General features: G+C 56.8%; 1 long non-coding RNA gene across 1 annotated transcript; it reads right to left on the bottom strand.

Moving 5' to 3' along the window:
- Positions 1–4,084: 4,084 nt before the first annotated feature.
- On the bottom strand, positions 4,085–11,209 carry LOC142825628 (uncharacterized). The gene is made up of 3 exons (XR_012900007.1): positions 10,075–11,209; positions 8,510–9,795; positions 4,085–4,771 (listed from the first exon to the last, which is right to left on the bottom strand). It is a non-coding gene; the product is annotated as an uncharacterized LOC142825628 (long non-coding RNA).
- Positions 11,210–20,111: the final 8,902 nt, after the last annotated feature.

Here is a 20,111-nt window from a genome sequence, read left to right as displayed (position 1 = left end):
CTGTGGCTGCGGGAATTCTTGCCTTTAGCCCCATGGTCACCAACCAATAGAGCCTCAACATCTACCGGTAGATCGTGATCTAAGAGTAGCTCTTCAGCCCTCTCTGAACTGCGTGCGTGCGCAGTACATTTACATTAGATTTCCTCATTTGAGGAGCAGCTACTCACCGAGCAACAACACAGGTGTGTAGCTGCAAGGAATGGTGGGAGCTGGGAGGTCTAGAGGGCTGAAACACCCCAGCCAGCTGACTGTGGCTTTCAGCAGAAAGACGCTGCCCCGCGCTCCAGCTGATCGGCGGCTTCTCCTCTGCCCCTGCCCACGTGGAGCTTGATGCACCCTGGCTGAGCGCCACGACCAGCTCTCCGGGCAGCCGCTTCTCTTCACTCCAGCCTGGCTGCCCTGCGGTCAGTCCGGAGGGAGCGCGGGTCGGAGGCTTCCCTCCGTGGCTGGTGTAGGGAACTCCCTGCCCCCAACCTTGTTTCCTCTTCTCTGCCCCAAACCTGTCCCCCGCCCTCCTGGCCCCGTTCCCTCTCCCTTGCCCCCCCCCCACCCCGCTGTCTAACCCTTCCCCGCTCTGCAGAAACTTGTCCCACGGCACCCTGCCCCCCCTGCAGGAACCGGTTCCCTCTGGCACCCTGTCTCCTACTGCAGAAACCTGTCCCCCCCCCCAGGACCCTGTCCCCTGCTGCAGAAACCTGTCCAGGCACCCTGCCCCCTCTCCCCTGCCCCCACTGGCACCCTGTTCCCTGTCCCAGAACCCACTAGCACCCCTCCCCAGTATTGTGTCCCCTGCTCCCAAAGGACTTTTCTATGCGTCAGTGACCCCTGACTCAAGGCAGGTTCCCTGCCATTCTCATAAATAAAGACAATGCAGAAACTTTTTGTGCTTAACATAGTATTTTATTTAAAAATGGAGCTTGGCCAACAAACCCCCAATTGGGGCCAAGCCCCCATCTGGCCACAACCACTCCTGCACTCCCCCTTCCCCAGACCCTAGATCTGAGCCTATCAAACACTGGAACCCCCTGCCCTGAGCCCTTCACATACCCCAACCCAAATTCCTGCACCCTCACATCCACAAGCCTGTGACTTGCTTAGTATCCCAACACCGCCCAGCCTGGAGCCCCCTCCCCGAGCCAGTGTCCCCTTCTCCACCTCCTCCTCCATCCAGATTTCCTCCCAGAGCTTGCACCTCTCACCCCTTCCCACACCCAAATCCCTCATTCCCACCGCAGAGACTACACATCCTGTCTCAACCCAGCGGGGGTCCGGCTAGACTGCAGGAGTTTTTCAGGATTCTGGAGATCTCAGAAAAACTCTTCTGCATCCAGGGTTGCGTTTGTTCTTCCGCTTTTTTAGTGGAAGAACAATCTGGCTTTTTCGGTCACCCCTATATTCCTCTTTCCCCAAGGAATAAGGTGGCTTCCAGAAGAAGGTTTTTTTTCTGACATTTGGTCCAGTCTAGACAGGCAAAATGTTGGAAAAACCTCATTCTACAGAAGAATTGGTTTTTTTAAAGAAAAGTAGCAGTATAAGGATTGGGGACAGCAAGTGATGGAGAGGAGGAGAATAGAGAGAGCAGGGCTTCAAGGAAGGGGCAGGGCAGTAAATCTTGGCTTGGTCTGTCATTTAAAGTGATCTTGGCTGTAAAAAGGTTGGAGACCACTGCTTTAGACCCTCCCCCCCCCCGCCCCCCCCCTCTGTATCGGGTCCATTACAACAATACTGAGTCAGTCCGCCATGACGCACCACTGGTCTCCCGTGCTCTCCCTTGCGCGACTGGCGTACCTGCACAATTCCCCTTAGCTCCTGGGCCCTTAACCCGTGGAGATGCTCACCTGGAATGCCTGTACGTGTCCTGTACAAGGACATGGCAGAAGCAGAGCAAGGACAAAGACACAGACAGAAACAGACAGAACGTACTGGCCAATACGAGAGAGCAACAAGAGAGAAACACACGAGAGGCAGCTTGCGTGGGAGGGGAGGGGTTGAATACACTTGGTGGTCAGGGAAGAGAGGGCAGGTTGAGGAGGGGGTGTTGAATGGACTGGGGGTGGGGAAAGGGGTGCAGGGTGGGCGGGGGGTGCAGAAAGGACTGGGGGTGGGGAAAGGGGTGCAGGGTGGGCGGGGGGTGCAGAATGGACTGGGGGGGGAAAGGGGTGCAGGGTAGGCAGGGGGTGCAGAATGGACTGGGGGTGGGGAAAGGGGTGCAGGGTGGGCAGGGGGTGCAGAATGGACTGGGGGTGGGGAAAGGGGTGCAGGGTGGGCGGGGGGTGCAGAATGGACTGGGGGTGGGGAAGGGGTGCAGGGTGGGCAGGGGGTGCAGAATGGACTGGGGGTGGGGAAAGGGTGCAGGGTGGGCAGGGGGTGCAGAATGGACTGGGGGTGGGGAAAGGGGTGCAGATTGGGCAGGGGGTGCAGAATGGACTGGGGGTGGGGAAGGGGGTGCAGGTCGGGGGGGGGGCCGTGCAGAGGGCGCGGGCAGACGTGAGCAGGGCCTGAGTAGCGCTGCGGGGACGTCCTGAGATGCAGGTGGGGGCGGAGAGAAGCTGGAACACGATGGGCGGGGCTATGCCGGGGGCGGGGCTATGATAGGGGCGGGGCGCGCTGCGACGTGCCCCGGGAGGCCGCACTATGAGAACTACAAGTCCCAGGATGCGTCGCTGACACTTGGAGTGACACGAGCGAGGGACCAATCGCGTCGCTCCCTGGTCAATGCCCCGTTGTGATGTCACTTCCGCTGCACCCGCCCAACCAAACAGCGCCGGGCCTGCCCTGGCCCTGCAATGGCCGATGGGAGCTGCGGACAGGGGCACTCAGTTTCCCACAAGCGACTGCGGCTACTTTCCCTACTCCCCCTCATCCCGCCCCTCCCCATTGCTGGGCGGGGCTCCTGCCTCAGAGCCGGGAGCGTCCGCGGCTGATGCCCCGCCCCCACTCAGGAGAGGAGACTCCGCGGCAACCCCTCCCCCCCAAAACTCCCCCCCCCGTGCAGTCTGATCACCCCCAAACTCCTCCCCCCCCGTGCAGTCTGATCCCCCCAAACTCCTCCCCGCCCCCTGCAGTCTGATCCCCCCCAAACTCCTCCCCCCCGTGCAGTCTGATCCCCGCCAAACTCCTCCCCGCCCCGTGCAGTCTGATCCCCCCCAAACTTCCTCCCCGCCCCGTGCAGTCTGATCCCCCCCGTGCAGTCTGATCCCCCCAAACTTCCTCCCCGCCCCGTGCAGTCTGATCCCCCCCAAACTTCCTCCCCGCCCCGTGCAGTCTGATCCCCCCCAAACTTCCTCCCCTCCCCGTGCAGACTGATCCCCCCCAAACTCCTCCCCCCCGTGCAGTCTGATCCCCCTAAACTCCTCCCCCCCGTGCAGTCTGATCCCCCCCAAACTCCTCTCCCCCCGTGCAGTCTAATCCCCCCCAAATTCCTCTCCCCCCGTGCAGTCTGATCCCCCCCAAACTCCTACCCGCCCCGTGCAGTCTGAACCCCTCCCCAAACTCTTCCCCGCTCCGTGCAGTCTAATCCCCCACAAACTCCTCTCCCCCCCGTGCAGTCTGATGCCCCCCAACTCCTGTCCGCCCCGTGCAGTCTGAACCCCCCGCAAACTCCTTCCCGCCCCGTGCAGTCTGATCCCCCCCAAACTCCTCTCCCCCCGTGCAGTCTGAACCTCCCCCCGTGCAGTCTGATCCCCCCAAACTCCTCTCCGCCCCGTGCAGTCTGATCCCCCCAAACTCCTCCCCGCCCTGTGCAGTCCGATCTCCCCCAAACTCCTCCCCGCCCCGTGCACTCCGATCCCCCTCAAACTCCTCTCCGCCCCGTGTAGTCTGATCCCCTCCCCAAACTCCTCTCCGCCCCGTGCAGTCTGATCCCCCTCAAACTCCTCCCCGCCCCGAGCAGTCTGAACCGCTCCCCAAACTCCTCGCCGCCCCGTGCAGTCTGATCCTCCCCGCCCCGTGCAGTCTGATCCCCCCCAAACTCCTCCCCGCCCCGTGCAGTCTAATCCTCCCCCCGTGCAGTCTGATCCCCCCCAAACTCCTCCCCGCCCCGTGCAGTCTGATCCCCCCCAACTCCTCCCCGCCCCGTGCAGTCTGATCCCCCCCAACTCCGCCCTGCGCCGTGCAGTCTGATCCCCCCCAAACTCCTCCCCCGCAGAGCCTGGATTGCGGGATGAGGGGGCCAGGGGCAGGAGGGGAGAGGGCTGCGCGGAACCTGGAGTGCGGGATGAGGGGGCCATGGGCAGGAGGGGAGAGGGCTGCGCGGAGCCTGCAGTGCGGGATGAGGGGGCCATGGGCAGGAGGGGAGAGGACTGTGCGGAGCCTGCAGTGCGGGATGAGGGGGCCATGGGCAGGAGGGGAGAGGGCTGTGCGGAGCCTGCAGTGCGGGATGAGGGGGCCAGGGGCAGGAGGGGAGAGGGCTGTGCGGAGCCTCGAGTGCGGGATGAGGGGGCCATGGGCAGGAGGGGAGAGGACTGTGCGGAGCCTGCAGTGCAGGATGAGGGGGCCATGGGCAGGAGGGGAGAGGGCTGTGCGGAGCCTGCAGTGCGGGATGAGGGGGCCAGGGGCAGGAGGGGAGAGGGCTGTGCGGAGCCTGGAGTGCGGGATGAGGGGGCCATGGGCAGGAGGGGAGAGGACTGTGCGGAGCCTGCAGTGCGGGATGAGGGGGCCATGGGCAGCAGGGGAGAGGGCTGCGCAGAGCCTGGAAATAACGAGCTTCTTACTTTGCCTGCTGTCAAAGGGTAAGACTGGGGCCACGTGGGGTGCGGAGCAGGGACAGCAGCTGGGGGCGATGGAATTACACGTGCATTACCCGCAATGACCACCGAGCGGCACTGTGGAGGCGCTACGGAATTACACGTGCATTACCGGCAATGACCACCGAGCGGCACTGTGGAGGCGCTTCGGATTTATACGTGCATTACCCGCAATGACCACCGAGTGGCACTGTGGAGGCGCTTCGGAATTACACGTGCATTACCCGCAATGACCACCGAGTGGCACTATGGAGGCGCTTCGGAATTACACGTGCATTACCCGCAATGACCACCGAGTGGCACTGTGGAGGCGCTACGGAATTACACGTGCATTACCCGCAATGACCACCGAGTGGCACTGTGGAGGCGCTTCGGAATTACACGTGCATTACCCGGAATGACCACCGAGAGGCACTGTGGAGGCGCTACGGAATTACACGTGCATTACCGGCAATGACCACCGAGTGGCACTGTGGAGGCGCTACGGAATTACACGTGCATTACCGCCGGTGACCACCGAGTGGCACTGTTGCTCTGCTAAGGGCCGTTATTTCCAAATAAAAAAAGATTGTTCTTAGGGTAGAAATGCCCCATTCCGAACTAAGAGCCTCTGAGCATAGACACTGAATCCATGTCACACAGGAAATGGTATTTCAATGTAAATGTTCTACAGCACAAGCCTTACAAAGTACGTACTCCCCGCAGTCACTCCCAATGGAGTCCCGGGAAGCACTGGGGAGTAACTCACAGCACCTCTATAAGACGTTCAAAATAACGGGCTTGCCTTGTGGATGCTCACGTTATCACTTTTCTTAAGTGATGTATTTCAGAATAACAGGCTTCTTATTTTTTGTGACATGAGAGTTTATTGTTCCAGAATAATGCCATTATAGAAATTGCTCTTTTTATATAGCAATATTGTGGGTGCTCCACTGTCGCTATTTACAAATAGCTCCTTCCTAGGGCCATTAAAGTAATTACGCTCTAGTGTTTCCTGGGGCTCTAAATCAAGGTAGCACAGCCACTTTAGGGAAGCCTGCCTCAGAGTAATTAAAACCAGCCAAAATATCTGAGAAGCCTTGTATTCTGAAATAGAATATGCTATTCTGAAATTGTAATGGGGAAATGCTAAAACAAGTGTGTAGTGTAGACATACTTTGACTCAAAGTAGCATGTCCTTACTAAGGGAGCCTACCTCTCACAAATTTTGATGCTTCCCTGTTGTGGGAACACACTATTTTGAAAAATATTTTCAAATACTTTAACCCCCAAAACACCTTATTTGAAATAATTCCCCAGTGTGAACATAGCCAAACATTACAGCTACAATGTAATGCTTGGCTATTTCCATAGATCCAAGAATCCCAAAATGTCAATCCATGCTTTTCTTTCTTCTATTAATAAACCCTTAGATTCTAAAGGATTGGCCCTGCGTGATCTTGTGGGTAAGATCCAAAGTGTAAACTGACCGGGGATTTGTGGCTGGTTCTTTGGAACCGGAAAGACCCGTTCGGGGAAGGTGAGATTGGGTTCTACAACCCCCTCACCTGTGTGCAGGCCCGGGGCTAATTGTGGCACAGGGAGAGCTGGGGTGTCTGAGGGGTTTTGCTCCTGAGGCTTCTGGCTGGCCACATTGGCAGCTAAAGCACTCAGTGTGACCGGTTTATGGCCTATTTGGGAAAGGCTTCCAGTCTGGGGCTGTAAGGAGCCCCGAGTTTTGAGCAATTCGCCCTGAGCGGACGCCCTCAGCTGTGCCAAGACCTGGCCCGGTCCGTCACAGCCACCTTCCCAGCTCACCTCAACCCTCACCCTACCTTCTCCCCAGTCATCTTTCAACACATAAGGACCCCCTCACCCACCCTCCTCTTCCTCCCTAACGGCCCCCAGCCCAACACGCTCTTGATCAAACAAGTTTTTCCGACACTGATAAACCTCATTCCATGAGGAATAAGCCCTCCATTGTTTCAATTGTTTCCATTTTCTTTTGAAATAATGCAATTGCTGTGTGGATGCTACTGTTGTTCTGCCAGAATAATGTCCCCTATTCCAGAAAAATGGTACAGTGTAGACACACCCTTAGGGTATGTCTACACTGCAGCACTAATTCGAACTAAGCTAATTCGAATTAGTGCATCTAGACCTAAAAACTAATTCGAATTAGCATTTTGCTAATTGGAAATAGCGTATCCACATTGAGTGGACCCTGAACCGAAGTTAAGGCTGGCCAGAACCAGTGCCTGCAGGGCATCAGGTTAGGACTTAGAGTGTGGAGCTGCTGCCTCCGTCTAGCCGAGGGTTGTGCTTAAAGGAACCCGACCCCCACCCCGGACAGACAGTTCTCAGGGTTCCCCACTTGCTTGTCTACCTCGATAAGGGACAGCAAAGCAGTCCTGTCTTGGAGTGCCCACACTCGGCACATCAAAGCACTTGGCCATCAGCCCGGCTGCACTTGCCGCAGGCTGCCATCCAAGGGGATCAATTGGGAGGCTGTCAGGATCCAGGAGGCCCTGCAGGAGAGCTTCCACCCCGAGGAGCCCGCAGAGCCACCCCAGTCCTCCCTAACCTCCTTCCACTTACCCTTCCCTAGCCCCCTTCCTGATGTAAAAAATAAATGACACGTCTGTTGTTAAATAAAGAGAGTTTCTATTTTTGAAAACTGAGGGGTGGGGATTAACCTCTGGGGAGACTGGTAAAAGGTGGTGGGAGAGGGGAAGAGAGAGGGGAGGTGGAAACCTGGGAGGAGGGAGCTGGAAGGGGGAAGCCAGGGGAAGGAGGGGAAGTATAAAACTATGGTACGCCATATCTTCAGTACTGTGTACAGATGTGGTCTCCTCACCTCAAAAAAGATATTTGGGCCTTGGAAAGGGTTCAGAAAAGGGCAACTACAATGATTAGGGGTTTGGAGCAGGTCCCATATGAAGAGAGGCTAAAGAGACTGGGACTTTTCAGCTTAGAAAAGAGGAGACTGAGGGGGATATGACAGAGGTCTATAAAATCATGAGTGGTGTGGAGAGGGTGAATATAGAAAAGTTCTTTACTTGTTCCCATAATATAAGAACTAGAGGACACCAAATGAAATTAATGGGTAGCAGGCTTAAACCTAATACAAGAAAGGTCTTCACACAGCGCACAGTCAACCTGTGGAACTCCTTGCCAGAGGATGCTGTGAAGGCTAGGACTATAACAGAGTTTAAAAAAAAAAACTAGATAAATTCATGGAGGTTAGGTCCATAAAAGGCTATTAGCCTGGGGGAAGGAAGAAATGGTGCCCCTGGCCTCTGTTTGTCAAAGGCTGGAGATGGATGGCAGGAGACAAATTGCTTGATCATTGTCTTCGGTCCACCCCCTCTGGGGCACCTGGCACTGGCCACTGTTGGCAGACAGGCTACTGGGCTAGATGGCCCTTTGGTCCGACCCAGTATAGCCATTCTTATGTTCTTATCAGTATCAGAAGTGCACCGATGGATACGGAGCACGTAGCTCCGCGGGATCTGGTGCTTCTGGGGCGATGACTTAAAAGCCAGCTCCCCACGCGCACAGGCTCTCACCTCCCCCCAGCCCTTGCTGACTCTGTATTAGAGACAGCAAGGGGGAGGGAAGCGTGTGTAGTTGTCAGGATTAACCGATAAGCCCAGGCTTATCAGTTAATCGTATACACGACTATACGCTAACATCCCATTCACCGAGTGTCACTGTTAACATTTCTGTAACGCAGTAAGTGCATTGCCGGGAGCAGGTACGCCTTGAGAGGCCTCCAAGCTTACCCAGTACACGGAGAGACCTTTTTTCAAAGGCCCAGCTTCTGATGGGTTTGGTCCTCCTTCTGGGATGCCACCGGATGTGCGGGGATTTCACTGAGACTACTTGCTCCACTAGCCTTGGCTGCCTCTCCCTGTTTTGCTGACTTAGGCTCTCTGGCCTCTGGGAGCCCACGCAGGTTGGGAAGCACCAAGTGTAGAAACACAGAGTCTGGAAACAGCTCTATACGGTAAGGCTTAGCTAGAAAATCGTCCAGCACTCAATTGCAGTTCCCCTCCGGAAAGTACACCCAAAATAATATTATCTGACGCGGGAGAGAAATCACTACAATGCAAGCTCATACGTTTGCCCATCCCCTCAATGAGGAGTAACATACGCACAACTTCTCCCGCTCCCCTCCTGCTGTTAGAAATTACACAAACTACATTTGTTTGATTAAAATCTAGCTTTTACAGTTGAGAGATTGCTGTCGTTTATCAAAACAAAATAAAGCACGCATACCGTGTATGGGTGTAGGCATGCATGGAGGAAGGGCAGCGTTAGGAGTGCAGGTTGCCATGGGATGTGGGTGTAGAAAGGAAGAGAAGGGGGGTGGGACCCAATGGATGGGAGCATGGATTGGAAGGGTCTGGAGTGTGGGATGGCTTGGGATGGGGGCTTGTTGAGGAGGAAGAGGAGAGTGGTTGAGGGAGTCCTTACGTGTGGAAGGAGGCCTGGGGGGAAGGTAGTGATGGGGGTCACATGGCAGGCGGGATGGGAGTGTGGGGGGAGGGACTGTGGGTTGGGAAGGAAAGAAACGGGGTTTAAGGGTCCTATAGATGGGGGAAAGGTAGGGATAGGGATAGACTGCGGGATGGGGGAGTGTTCTAGGGAGGAAAAAGAGGGGCTGATGGGCCCCGTGAAGGGAGGGATGCTCTGGGGTTGCAGGTTGCTCTGAGTCTGTGGAGAGAAGAAGGGAAACTGAGGGACACCAGGACTAGGGGGTATGGGCTAGGGAAGAGCACTGGTGGGGGAGCAGCTTGTGTGAGGGGGATGTTGAAATGTACTGCGGGAGTGGAACCTCCGCTCGGACTCGCTGTCTCAGCAAACGTGACTTCCCTTCCTAGACCCGAGTGGGCCGTAAGCCGAGAGATTTCCAGACCCGACACTTATCTCCCGGTAAGCGATGGCTGTTCCGCTCCCAGCCGGACGGTTCTCGCCTCGCTTCGACCAAGCTCCCGAGCTCGCTCTTCTCGTTTCCGTTCCATCCCCAGACGGGAGGACACCGGGAGGGTTGACTTCTTATCGCTCGCTACCGAACACAGCAGAGGGGAAAAAACAAACAAACAACTTAGCTTTTTAGTCCGCAAGGACGCGGCATCGCTTCTCCTCCCACCATCGGCCACCCCCTCCTGCTGCCACTCCAGGAACGCGGAGAGAACGGAGGCCTTGAATCTCTATCCACGCTCTGTTGAACCGCCTACTGCCCCTTCACCAGTCCCCAAGCCACCAGGCTCCGTGCCCCAGCAGGAAGCTCTCTGCCTCAGAAGAAACATACTGCCAGGACGCTTGAAGATTTCAAAGCACGCACCTCTTACTCACACAGAGCCATGGGAAGGCCGAACGCTGAGGACCCTTCACGTGTTCCGAGAATCACGTCCAGGCAGCTCAAGTCCATCTCGGACGGTATCTTCTCAGCCCACGGCCCCGCACTGATTCCTCTGCAAGGGTGGCCGAAAAAGCCCAGCGTGAGCTCTCACTCACTAAGGTCTGTGGCTGTGGGAATTCTATCCTTTAGCCCTCCCCCCCCCCCCTCGCCTATGTATCGGGTCCTCTACAAGAACACTGAGTCAGTCAGCCATGACGCACCACCGCTCTCCCTTGCGCGACTGGCGTACCTGCAGAATTCCCGTTGGCTCCTGAGCCCTTAACCCGTGGAGATGCTCACCTGGAATGCCTGCAAGTGTGCTGTACAAGGACACGGCAGAAGCAGAGCAAGGACAAAGACACAGACAGAAACAGACAGACAGAACGTATTGGCCAATACTAGAGAGCAACAAGAGAGAAACACATAAGAGGCAGCCAGAAACCTTACCACCTTGCGTCTTCCTCCTCGAGCCAAGCGTCTGCTGAGAAGGACACCGTGTTCCAGAGAAACCAGCACCACTGACAAATGGAAGCCCTGACAAACGGGAGCTACCAAGGAAGCACCTCGGGAACCTCCGCTCGGACTCGCTGTCTAAGCAAACGTGACTTCCCTTCCTAGACCCGAGTGGGCCGTAAGCCGAGAGATTTCCAGACCCGATACTTATCTCCCGGTCAGCGATGGCTGCTCCGCTCCCAGCTGGAAGGTTCTCGCTTCGCTTCGACCAAGCTCCCGAGCTCGCTGTTCTCGTTTCCGTTCCATCCCCAGACGGGAGGACACCGGGAGGGTTGACTTCTTATCGCTCGCTAACGAACACAGCAGAGGGGAAAAAACATACAAACAACTTAGCGTTTCAGTCCGCAAGGACGCGGCATCGCTTCTCCTCCCACCATCGCACCGCAGCCTCCCACCATCGGCCACCCCCCGCCGCTGCCACTCCAGGAACGGGGAGAGAAAGGAGGCCTTGAATCTCTATCCACGCTCTGTTGAACCGCCTACTGCCCCTTCACCAGTCCCCAAGCCACCAGGCTCCGTGCCCCAGCAGGAAGCTCTCTGCCTCAGAAGAAACATACTGCCAGGACGCTTGAAGATTTCAAAGCACGCATCTCTTACGCACACAGAGCCATGGGAAGGCCGAACGCTGAGGACCCTTCACGTGTTCCGAGAATCACGTCCAGGCAGCTCAAGTCCATCTCGGGCGGTTTCTTCTCCGCCCACGGCCCCGCACTGATTCCTCTGCAAGGGCGGCAGAAAAAGCGCAGCGTGAGCTCTCACTCACTAAGGTCTGTGGCTGCGGGAATTCTTGCCTTTAGCCCCATGGTCACCAACCAATAGAGCCTCAACATCTACCGGTAGATCGTGATCTAAGAGTAGCTCTTCAGCCCTCTCTGAACTGCGTGCGTGCGCAGTACATTTACATTAGATTTCCTCATTTGAGGAGCAGCTACTCACCGAGCAACAACACAGGTGTATAGCTGCAAGGAATGGTGGGAGCTGGGAGGTCTAGAGGGCTGAAACACCCCAGCCAGCTGACTGTGGCTTTCAGCAGAAAGACGCTGCCCCGCGCTCCAGCTGATCGGCGGCTTCTCCTCTGCCCCTGCCCACGTGGAGCTTGATGCACCCTGGCTGAGCGCCACGACCAGCTCTCCGGGCAGCCGCTTCTCTTCACTCCAGCCTGGCTGCCCTGCGGTCAGTCCGGAGGGAGCGCGGGTCGGAGGCTTCCCTCCGTGGCTGGTGTAGGGAACTCCCTGCCCCCAACCTTGTTTCCTCTTCTCTGCCCCAAACCTGTCCCCCGCCCTCCTGGCCCCGTTCCCTCTCCCTTGCCCCCCCCCACCCCGCTGTCTAACCCTTCCCCGCTCTGCAGAAACTTGTCCCACGGCACCCTGCCCCCCCTGCAGGAACCGGTTCCCTCTGGCACCCTGTCTCCTACTGCAGAAACCTGTCCCCCCCCCCAGGACCCTGTCCCCTGCTGCAGAAACCTGTCCTGGCACCCTGCCCCCTCTCCCCTGCCCCCACTGGCACCCTGTTCCCTGTCCCAGAACCCACTAGCACCCCTCCCCAGTATTGTGTCCCCTGCTCCCAAAGGACTTTTCTATGCGTCAGTGACCCCTGACTCAAGGCAGGTTCCCTGCCATTCTCATAAATAAAGACAATGCAGAAACTTTTTGTGCTTAACATAGTATTTTATTTAAAAATGGAGCTTGGCCAACAAACCCCCAATTGGGGCCAAGCCCCCATCTGGCCACAACCACTCCTGCACTCCCCCTTCCCCAGACCCTAGATCTGAGCCTATCAAACACTGGAACCCCCTGCCCTGAGCCCTTCACATACCCCAACCCAAATTCCTGCATTCTCACATCCACAAGCCTGTGACTTGCTTAGTATCCCAACACCGCCCAGCCTGGAGCCCCCTCCCCGAGCCAGTGTCCCCTTCTCCACCTCCTCCTCCATCCAGATTTCCTCCCAGAGCTTGCACCTCTCACCCCTTCCCACACCCAAATCCCTCATTCCCACCGCAGAGACTACACATCCTGTCTCAACCCAGCGGGGGTCCGGCTAGACTGCAGGAGTTTTTCAGGATTCTGGAGATCTCAGAAAAACTCTTCTGCATCCAGGGTTGCGTTTGTTCTTCCGCTTTTTTAGTGGAAGAACAATCTGGCTTTTTCGGTCACCCCTATATTCCTCTTTCCCCAAGGAATAAGGTGGCTTCCAGAAGAAGGTTTTTTTTCTGACATTTGGTCCAGTCTAGACAGGCAAAATGTTGGAAAAACCTCATTCTACAGAAGAATTGGTTTTTTTAAAGAAAAGTAGCAGTATAAGGATTGGGGACAGCAAGTGATGGAGAGGAGGAGAATAGAGAGAGCAGGGCTTCAAGGAAGGGGCAGGGCAGTAAATCTTGGCTTGGTCTGTCATTTAAAGTGATCTTGGCTGTAAAAAGGTTGGAGACCACTGCTTTAGACCCTCCCTCCCCCCGCCCCCCCCCCTCTGTATCGGGTCCATTACAACAATACTGAGTCAGTCCGCCATGACGCACCACTGGTCTCCCGTGCTCTCCCTTGCGCGACTGGCGTACCTGCACAATTCCCCTTAGCTCCTGGGCCCTTAACCCGTGGAGATGCTCACCTGGAATGCCTGTACGTGTCCTGTACAAGGACATGGCAGAAGCAGAGCAAGGACAAAGACACAGACAGAAACAGACAGAACGTACTGGCCAATACGAGAGAGCAACAAGAGAGAAACACACGAGAGGCAGCTTGCGTGGGAGGGGAGGGGTTGAATACACTTGGTGGTCAGGGAAGAGGGGGCAGGTTGAGGAGGGGGTGTTGAATGGACTGGGGGTGGGGAAAGGGGTGCAGGGTGGGCAGGGGGTGCAGAATGGACTGGGGGTGGGGAAAGGGGTGCAGATTGGGCAGGGGGTGCAGAATGGACTGGGGGTGGGGAAGGGGGTGCAGGTCGGGGGGGGGGCCGTGCAGAGGGCGCGGGCAGACGTGAGCAGGGCCTGAGTAGCGCTGCGGGGACGTCCTGAGATGCAGGTGGGGGCGGAGAGAAGCTGGAACACGATGGGCGGGGCTATGCCGGGGGCGGGGCTATGATAGGGGCGGGGCGCGCTGCGACGTGCCCCGGGAGGCCGCACTATGAGAACTACAAGTCCCAGGATGCGTCGCTGACACTTGGAGTGACACGAGCGAGGGACCAATCGCGTCGCTCCCTGGTCAATGCCCCGTTGTGATGTCACTTCCGCTGCACCCGCCCAACCAAACAGCGCCGGGCCTGCCCTGGCCCTGCAATGGCCGATGGGAGCTGCGGACAGGGGCACTCAGTTTCCCACAAGCGACTGCGGCTACTTTCCCTACTCCCCCTCATCCCGCCCCTCCCCATTGCTGGGCGGGGCTCCTGCCTCAGAGCCGGGAGAGTCCGCGGCTGATGCCCCGCCCCCACTCAGGAGAGGAGACTCCGCGGCAACCCCTCCCCCCCAAAACTCCCCCCCCCGTGCAGTCTGATCACCCCCAAACTCCTCCCCCCCCGTGCAGTCTGATCCCCCCAAACTCCTCCCCGCCCCCTGCAGTCTGATCCCCCCCAAACTCCTCCCCCCCGTGCAGTCTGATCCCCCCCAAACTTCCTCCCCGCCCCGTGCAGTCTGATCCCCCCCCAAACTCCTCCCCGCCCCGTGCAGTCTGATCCCCCCCAAACTCCTCCCCCCCGTGCAGTCTGATCCCCCCCAAACTTCCTCCCCGCCCCATGCAGTCTGATCCCCCCAAACTCCTCCCCGCCCCGTGCAGTCTGATCCCCCCCAAACTTCCTCCCCGCCCCGTGCAGTCTGATCCCCCCCAAACTCCTCCCCGCCCCGTGCAGTCTGATCCCACCCAAACTCCCTCCCCGCCCCGTGCAGACTGATCCCCCCCAAACTCCTCCCCCCGTGCAGTCTGATCCCCCCAAACTCCTCCCCCCCGTGCAGTCTGATCCCCCCCCAAACTCCTCTCCCTCCCGTGCAGTCTGATCCCCCCCAAACTCCTCTCCCCCCGTGCAGTCTGATCCTTCCCCCGTGCAGTCTAATCCCCCCCAAAGTCCTCTCCCCCCGTGCAGTCTGATCCCCCCCAAACTCCTACCCGCCCCGTGCAGTCTGAACCCCTCCCCAAACTCTTCCCCGCTCCGTGCAGTCTAATCCCCCCCAAACTCCTCTCCCCCCCGTGCAGTCTGATGCCCCCCAACTCCTGTCCGCCCCGTGCAGTCTGAACCCCCCGCAAACTCCTTCCCGCCCCGTGCAGTCTGATCCCCCCCAAACTCCTCTCCCCCCGTGCAGTCTGAACCTCCCCCCCGTGCAGTCTGATTCCCCCCAAACTCCTCCCCGCCCCGTGCAGTCTGATCACCCCCAACTCCTGTCCACCCCGTGCAGTCTGATCCCCCCCAAACTCCTCCCCGCCCCGTGCAGTCTGATCCCCCCCAAACTCCTCCCCGCCCCGTGCAGCCTGATCCCCCCCAAACTCCTCCCCGCCCCGTGCAGTCTGATCCCCCCCAAACTCCTCCCCGCCCCATGCAGTCTGATCCCCCCCAAATCTCCTCCCCGCCCCATGCAGTCTGATCCCCCCCGTGCTGTCTGATCCCCCCCAAAAACTCCTCCCCGCCCCGTGCAGTCTGATCCCCCCGTGTAGTCTGATCCCCCCCAAAAACTCCTCCCCGCCCCGTGCAGTCTGATCCCCCCGAACTCCTGTCCGCCCCGTGCAGTCTGATCCCTCCCCCCAAACTCCTCCCCGCCCCGTGCAGTCTGATCCCCCCCAAACTCCTCCCCACCCCGTGCAGTCTGATCCCCCCCAACTCCTCCCCGCCCCGTGCAGTCTGATCCCCCCCCAAGCTCCTCCCCGCCCCGTGCAGTCTGATCCCCCCCCAAGCTCCTCCCCGCCCCGTGCAGTCTGATCCCCCCCCCAAGCTCCTCCCTGCCCCGTGCAGTCTGATCCCCCCCCAAGGTCCTCCCCGCCCCGTGCAGTCTGATCCCTTCCCCGAAACTCCTGTCCGCCCTGTGCAGTCTGATCCCTTCCCCCAAACTCCTGTCCGCCCCGTGCAGTCTGCTCCCTCCAACACGAAATTTCCCAGCCGGCTTGTGCGGGGACGGGCAGCGGGACAGGCTGATGCTGCTGTTGCCTTCGAAAGTGCTGCGGGGAGCGTGAGGCGGGTGGGGGGGAGGGGGGCGGCTGCCTCTGCTGCGTCCCGTTCACAAGCCCAGAGGGGCCGCGCGAGGATTTTCCGGAGACCCCGAGGAGTTTTCTGCCGCTCACTTCTGTGTCCTAGCTGAGTTCTTGCCAGTCAGTGGTCCTGCCCCCAGACCGGCCCCGCCCCTGCCATTAATGACGGAGCCTGGGACCCGTCTGTGTGCCCCACAAACCCACGTGTCACTCGCCGGGGAGCCGATAGAACGTGCCCCGCGTTCCATCATTTGCATGCACCGCGCCAGGGCAATGACGTCACTAGCAGTGCGCTGCTGTTCGTAGCCGGCAGTGGCAGGTTCGCACCAAGCCGGGCCACGAGGCAGTGGGCGCAGCGCTGGGGGCGGAGCTACAGGGGAGCGGCCCGGCCGGGCGGGGTGCACACTGGGGTGCCCAAGTGCTGAGATCCGGGCGGGGCAGCGTCACGCTCTGACCTCGCTGCCGCCTCCCGCCGCCACTCCCTTGGGGCCGGGTGGCGCAGACCGGAAGCCGCTGCGCTGCCCGGATTTCCTTGGGAACATGCTCCCTGTGATGTCAGGACCTGCCACAGAGGCAGGGCGCCACCCCGGCCAAGCAAGGAGCAGAGCTAGGGTTGCCAGATGGTTTCACCAAAAATACCAGACACACCTGACATGACATCACAATCTGCATTCCATCTGATTTAGAAAATACCAGACATTTAACAAGGAGTAGCCGCGTTAGTCAGAATCTGCAAAAGCAGCGAGGAGTCCTGTGGCACAGAACTCCTTGCCGCTTTCGCGGACATTTATATTTTCTCAATTTGTTTCCCGAAGAAAAAGCTGAAACTCTGGACCGTCCAGTTCAAAACCGGACACCTGGCAACCATAAGCAGAGTGGTGCCTTGTCGGAGCGGTTCCAGCCTCCACTCTGCTGTCCTTTCTCTGCCCCATGTACCACGGGAGCTGGTGGCCTACGCTGGCTGCACCGCCGCAGGAAACCTCCAACCCCAGTCGCTGTCCCAGCCAGGCACCCCGTGTCTGAACCCGTTCCGCCTGGCCCCGTGTCTCCTGCCTACCACCCGCTGACCTGGCACCAGCTGAGCGCTCGTACCTGGGCACCTTCTGGTCACGGTTCCCAGTCAGTTGCTGTCAGGCCGTGGACCAAGCAAACGTCACTTCCGGCCCGTGGGACTGAACGCACGTGGCGCCGGCATGATGCGAGGCCGCTCCTTGTTGCCCCACGTCGGATACAAAAGGAGCAGCTACCGCGTGGCAGTTAGAGCCTCGTGCTGAAACGTGCTGCAGCAGTTCTACTCTTCCCTGCCCCTCTCATCCCAGTTGCATGCTCCACATGGGAGGGGAGGGGTGTCGCTTTCCAGGAGCTACTGCTGCCAGGGCACCGTCTGACTGGCACACGTCAGACGCACACGCCCATGCCACAGCCACTCACCCTGCCAAATGCTCACACGCAGGGATGCGTGTACACACTCACAAACGCGAATTAACAGATTAACACGCCTGGGCGCCCACTCATGCCCTCGCTCAGATGCCCACACACGCATCTGCTCAATCTGCCCGCACGCAGGCACGTGCACACACACGCAAATGGACACTTGCGGACGCACACACTTGCACTCATACTTACGTGCGCACGCATGCACACCAAGTAACAGTCGCCTAGAAGGACTCACTAATAATATTAAACTCAAAAGCCAAAGATTAGATGAATTAGGAGACAACTATTCCCACGAGGCCCTAATCCATGTCTGGGGCTCCTCGGTGCTGCTGGGAGACTAAGTCTTTATTTCAATCCCAGTTTTGCCAACTCTCCGCATGCGTGACGCTAGGTCAATTGGCAGCCTACTCACTTAGTTTTCCGTATGATCCTAGACACGTTAAGTATCGCCAGCCAGGAGATTCGGGGGGTGGCGGGGGGGGGGATTAATGACATTTTTAAAAATACAAAAATCGGTGTTCAGTTTCCGTTGTAGATAAATCTATGTACTTCATATGACTTGACACTGTGCCTCTCCATATAACCTTGTAACTTTGTATTAATCCATATGACCTTGTCACTTTGTATTAGAACCTGAATCCATATAACCTTGTAACTTAGTTTTCTACATAGGGTTCTAATACAGAGTATATAGTTAAAGAGGTAAAAATGTCATTTGCTAGGAGTAGAATAAGATCTTTCCCCCACTCTCTCCCCCCACTCTGTAATCAATTGCCCAGTTGAATGAACGAGGTGTGAATGAGTAACACTTGGGAGCCAAGCACCTCCAGAGAGCTACACCAGTTGAAAAGGGGGTGGAAGCCAGACCCAAGGTGTCAAGAGGGCTCAAGAAAGAAGAGCAGACATATTGAAGGCCTTGGGGATTAGAAGCAAGCACCTTCTTTGGAAAACACCCTCTCTTAACAGACAGCACCCACAAAGGGACCAAAGGACACAGACCCAGATTTTGAATCTGGGATATATTTGCATAAGAGGGAAGCTGCTATAAAAGTGAGTTGTCTTGCAGAGGACTCCGGGTCTCATCTTGTCACCATCGGAGCATCGATCCGGATCAGCAGAAGCCCGGCTCCACCCCTCCCCCATCTAACTCACCTGGCCAGTGAAGTTAAGGGGAGCAACAAGTTGGTAACAACAGCAAGACAGAGTGTGCTTGTGCATATGTGTGTGTGTGTGTGTGTGTGTGTGTGTGTGTGTGTGTGTGAGAGTGAGTGAGTGCGTGAGTGACATAGAATAATCAATACTTATCATATGCATGTGGTAAATAAATAAATTATTTATATATATATATATATATATATATAATGTATGTGTGTGTGTGTGATCAATAAATGTGGCGTGTTGCCTTATCCCTCTGAAAAAGATCCCGAGTACTTCTTTTAAGTACAACACTGTGACTTTTGTACTTCGTATTTTCAAGTTCTTCCACCACGAGCCAGAGGGCCTTTTCTCAGGGACCCGTGCCACGCTCGCAAACGTCTGTGCGGCCCTCCCTCGATACTTACCTTGAGCCAATTGCTATTTGCTCTTCTTCTATAGATCGCTGTCTGGTTTCCATCTGCCGGCAGGGTCTCGGGGGGGTGGCTCCTTTCGGTCTCTGCCACCACATGGCCAGCCTCTCATCTCCTCCAAGTCTACAGGGACCGAAAAAGAGACAGAGAACGGTTAGGAGCTAGGCCACCCTAGATGTGTGGAAAGGACAGACACGTGCGTCACCTGGCTGCTGCTCACTGGAGCCCAGTGTTGCCTCTAACATTTCCCCTCCAGGAGCGGAGTGAGTTTTGTCTCGTGCTCCAAGATCGAGGTCACGTGCCCTTCTTCGGATGCCTGCCACCCAGGCGAAGACATGTCTCGTCTGTGTTTTTAAAACGTTCTGGAAGAAAGAGTACTAACACAAGGGAGAATTAACAAGGTCATTTAAACTGTAAATATTTGTTTGATATGAAGTGAAATAAAAGGAAAATTAATACTGCAACATTTTCAGTGGCCAACCTCCTCTCCTCTCCTCTCCCCTCCCCTCCCCTGCCCCCTCCAGCTGGCCTAGATGATCTCTCCCGGTCCCTTATGGTAAAGCCCGCCCCGGGACCCTGTGCTGAGGTGACAAGTTATTCACAAGATACTGGGTATGTAAACTTTCCTCCTTTAACATACACATATCAATGTTGTCTCCTCAGGATTGTCTTGAAAAACTGTATGTTTGCAGACTCCAGCCATATGAGCTGATCTTAGCTCACATGACCACTAGATACAGGCTACATCTACACTGGCGTGATTTTCCGAAAATGCTTTTAACGTAAAAGTTTTCTGTTAAAAGCATTTTCGGAAAATCGCGTCTAGATTGGCAGGACGCTTTTCCGCAAAAGCACTTTTTGCGGAAAAGCGTCCGTGGCCAATCTAGACGCGCTTTTCTGCAAAAAAAGCCCCAATCGCCATTTTCGCCATCGGGGCTTTTTTGCGGAAAAGAACTCTCTGCTGTCTACACTGGCCCTTTTACGCAGAAGTCTTTTGGAAAAAGACTTTTGCCCGAACGGGAGCAGCATAGTATTCCCGCAAAAGCACCGACAATCTTACATGAGATCGTCAGTGCTTTTGCGGAAATTCAAGCGGCCAGTGTAGACAGCTGGCAAGTTTTTCCGCAAAAGCAGATGATTAGCACACTTTCCTAGTTGAAAATCCAAGGAGAAGAAAGGGGAGAATTGCAAATCAAGACTCTCTTAAGGTGTCTGAAAGCTACTTTGGTCTGGGCCGGTACTCAGTGGTACCAAGGCAGACTTTTCTGTGGCTCGGTTGTCTAATGCCACACTAGAACAA

Source organism: Pelodiscus sinensis, unplaced genomic scaffold (genome assembly GCF_049634645.1).
Source record: "Pelodiscus sinensis isolate JC-2024 unplaced genomic scaffold, ASM4963464v1 ctg183, whole genome shotgun sequence".
Taxonomy (NCBI): domain Eukaryota; kingdom Metazoa; phylum Chordata; order Testudines; family Trionychidae; genus Pelodiscus; species Pelodiscus sinensis.
Note: the sequence above shows the minus strand (reverse complement) of the source record. Positions and strands in the feature narration are given on the sequence as shown.